This window comes from Halichoerus grypus, chromosome 10 (assembly GCF_964656455.1).
Source record: "Halichoerus grypus chromosome 10, mHalGry1.hap1.1, whole genome shotgun sequence".
Lineage (NCBI taxonomy): Eukaryota > Metazoa > Chordata > Mammalia > Carnivora > Phocidae > Halichoerus > Halichoerus grypus.
This window is the reverse complement of record NC_135721.1, coordinates 51,870,073-51,874,048: the sequence shown is the minus strand read 5'-3', so window position 1 is coordinate 51,874,048 and position 3,976 is coordinate 51,870,073.

Below are 3,976 nucleotides of genomic sequence, written 5' to 3'. Positions count from 1 at the left end.
TACCTCACACGATTGCTGTCTTCCTACCCCACCTTCCAGCCCTTTACACTCCAACAATGCTACACCGTTTCCCTACTGCGCCAACATTCTCAAATATTTTGTACACATTAGTTACTTTTCGTGGAATCCCCACCCCATTGGGGAAAACCTATTTTTTTCTCCGTAGACAGACTTAAGGACATGGATTAAGCTCTCATTCTTTGACCTGCCCCCTTTAAATCAATATACTTCTGACATTGTGTGTGTGTGTGTGTGTGTGTATTTCCCTCCTAGGCTGTTTCTTGAGGCTAGAACAAGCCTTTGCATACCTAACACCTAGTATAAACCCTAGCACAAAATAACGGATCAAAATGTTTTCGTGGCACCTGGCTGGCTCAGTCAGTGAAGCATGCGACTCTTGATCTCAAGGTCATGGGTTTGAGCCCCACATGGGGGGTAGAGAGTACTACTAATTAAAAGAATTTTATTAGTACTACTAATATAAAAGAATAAAATATTTTTTAAAAAGTTTTTGAAGGAGTGAAAAAAGCCATATTATCTTAGTGGAATTGACCTCCTATGACTGGTTATATGATCAAGTGAACGAAGGAAGGGCTTTTCAGATTTTCTTAGAGGGAAAAAATAAATGCCTTTTTATTACTTGCCTCAAAGAGAGGCTAGAAAAATGTTACATTTAACTAATAGAAGTATTTATCACCTAAGAGCCCTTTAATATTTCAGGCCCTTAAGCCCCTAAATGACCCCAGAGCAAAGTTAAAAAAACAGTGAGCTGTTTGTTAATAGACAACACATCTCTTAATTCAAGAGGCAAGAGACTGTGAATGTACATCTTGGCCTCAGAACCCTCATCTAAGAGTTTCTAGTAAGACTGCAGTGATATTGCCAAGGAGTCAAGGTAACAAAGAGAGGAGAAAAGCAAGGGGTTCAATGGTATTTTTGTTTGAGCGTGAGAACTTTGGTGCTACTGCTGACACTTTCTTTATGGCATCATCAGGTTTGCTAGCAGTGCACAAAGGTGTTGTTCAAACATTGGAATCACACTTTGACTCCTTGGTGATTATAGTTAATAATACTGTGGGTTCCATATTTTTTTAGATATACCAACTAGAAGCCCGATGGCCTTCTGCCCAGCAGGATGTATGGCAAGGAGGAGGTTGAGAGAAACTTTGAAAGTCAATATTTTCCCAACCCAATGCAACAAAGAGCCCTTTATAACTATGCTCCAGTCAAGACACTAATATGAAAGAATTCTGTTTGTCTGACCCCCATCTCTATAGAGCTTTGCCTTAGCTGGACCTTTGGGAATAGGGGCTGGAGAATAAAATAAATGATCTGTAAAGGAAAGGGGACATCTGGGTCTAATTCAAACATCTGAAGAAATGGAAAGGATTTTCTCTCCTCATCAAAAGTTCTGAACTAACTAAGCTTTAAAAAAAAAAAAAAGGAATGATGGTAAGGATGGTGTCATCATCTCTTTAAGTCCATTTCTCTGTTCATAGATTTGTCCTGTTAAACCTGATGGCTCTCAGTCTCCTCCATGCCATACAGCCTGATGGGCAGAAGGCCATTAGGGTTTCCAGCTGCCATTTCTAAAAAAAAGGAACTGTAATTAAAATAGCTTTATAAAATTTTTAAATGGGGGGCAGGGGGATGGCACCTGGGTGCCTCAGTCAGTTGAGCCTCAGACTCTTGGTTTCGGCTCAGGTTGTGATCTCATGGGTCGTGGGATCAAGCCCCATGTGGGACTCCCCACTCATGGGGTAGTCTACTTAAAGATTCTCTCCCACTGGGGCGCCTGGGTGGCTCAGTCGTTAAGCATCTGCCTTCGGCTCAGGTCATGATCCCAGAGTTCTGGGATTGAGCCCCGCATCGGGCTCCCTGCTCAGTGGGAAGCCTGCTTCTCCCTCTCCCACTCCCCCTGCTTGTGTTCCCCCTCTCGCTCTGTCTCTCTCTGTCAAATAAATAAAATCTTTAAAAAAAAAAAAAAGATTCTCTCCCACTGCCCCTCGCCCCACTTGGGTGTGCACCGCACACACTCTTTCTGTCTCTCTCAAATAAATGGATAGAATCTTAAAAAAAAAAAAAGATTTTTAAATGTCCTCATGTTTGTGATTTTTGTTATCCCTTACCTGAATTCCAATAACAAATAGCAATAAAATTATTATAATAAAAAATGCCTAGATACAAACTTCCAGTTACAGGTCTGGGGAATGTAATGAACAGGATGGTAACTATAGTTAATAATACTTCATTGTATATTTGAAAGTTGCTAAGAGAGTAGATCTTAAAAAGTTTTTATCATAAGAAAAAAATTGTAACTATGTTTGGTGATGAGTGTAAACAAGACTTATTGTGCTGATTGTTATGCAATATATACATATACCCCATCATTCTGTTGTACACCTGAAACTAATATATGTCCGTTATATTTCAATTAAAAAAAGAAAGGCCTGTGCGTAACAAGAATATGGGGAGCAGGGATACAAATGTCCCAATTTTTAGGGAGTCTTGTGGAGAAATGTACCCCAGTGGGCAGAGAAGATGGTGGTAAGTATCAAAGGAAGAAGAAACAGATGGAGCTACTAAGGCCTATGAGATGGAAGAAATGAACACAAGAATAAAAGGCACCAGTCAGGGCCTCAGCAAGACCCCTTCAGTGAACCCCTCTGGTTCTACCACCATCCCCATTCATCCTATACACCTTCACACCAAAATGACCTTTCAAAAACACAAATCTGATTGTTTCTCCCTGCTTCCAATTCAGTGGGTACCCTTCAGCTGCAGGATTAAGTCCAGACTCCTATGTACACACACACAGTTACCCAGGATTTCATTCCTGCCGGTTCTATCAGCATCATTTCCCACTACTCTACTCAAGCAAGCATCTTATGGTCTAGCTATATTGAACTAGTTCCCTAAGAATGGACTACGATGCTTTTTCATCTTTGCATGTGCTCTTTTTTGAAAGGGAGCATTAAAAAGGTAACCCTATGTTAAATAGGGCATGACTATAGAGAACTAATCACAAAATGGGATTAGAAGGGGACCACAAAGTTCCTTTGTCCAAAATTACCTCCACTCCTTACCTATCACATTGCCTAAACTCTTATCTGTATTTCTATATTTGAGGCAGAGCACCTTGCCTTCCCCCAGGAGGTCTACAGTAAGTCATTATCTTCTATTAACACTTTACAGTGACACTACATATAGAGTTAATTTTCATTTGGATACCAGGTATGAAAAGGTCACTGAGGAAATGAGAGTTTTGATGCGGATGAAGTTGATTCTGAAATCAGAAAGAAGGCAGATCTGGACAGATCACCTTGGTTGATGACACTGGTCAAAAAAGGGACAACATAAGGGCATGTGGAATTGAGTATGATAATGCAGAAAGAAGTGGCCAAGATATGGAAGAAGGAATCAGAAATAAGTCGATGATAAAAGCAAACTCTGCCCTCTATAATGGTTAATTTTATATATCAACTTGGCTGAGCCACAGTGCCCAGATATTTGGTCAAACACTATTCTGGATGTTAGTGTACTTTGGATGAGATTAATATTTAAACCAGTGGACTTTGAGTAAAGCAGATTGCTCTTTATAATGCAGGTGGGCCTCACGCAATCAGTTGAAGACCTGAATAGAACACAAGACTGACCTCCCTGGAGCAAGAAGGAATTAGGCAGCAGTCAGCCTTTGGACTTCAACTGCAACATTGGCTCTTCCCTTGTGTCCAGTCTGACAGTCCACCCTGAAGATTTCAGACTTGCCAGCCTCCATAATTACATGAGCCAATTCCTTGAAATAAATACTTAGAGAGATAAATAGATAGATACAATTCATTTTGTTTCTCTGGAGAACTTTAATACATCTACTTAATGTTGATCTTACTGATTTTCTCAATGTTGAATATATGAATTTGTTTTAAATTTCTAAAGGATAGAGCTTTTAATGACAAAGAATAGAAATCCACTCAAA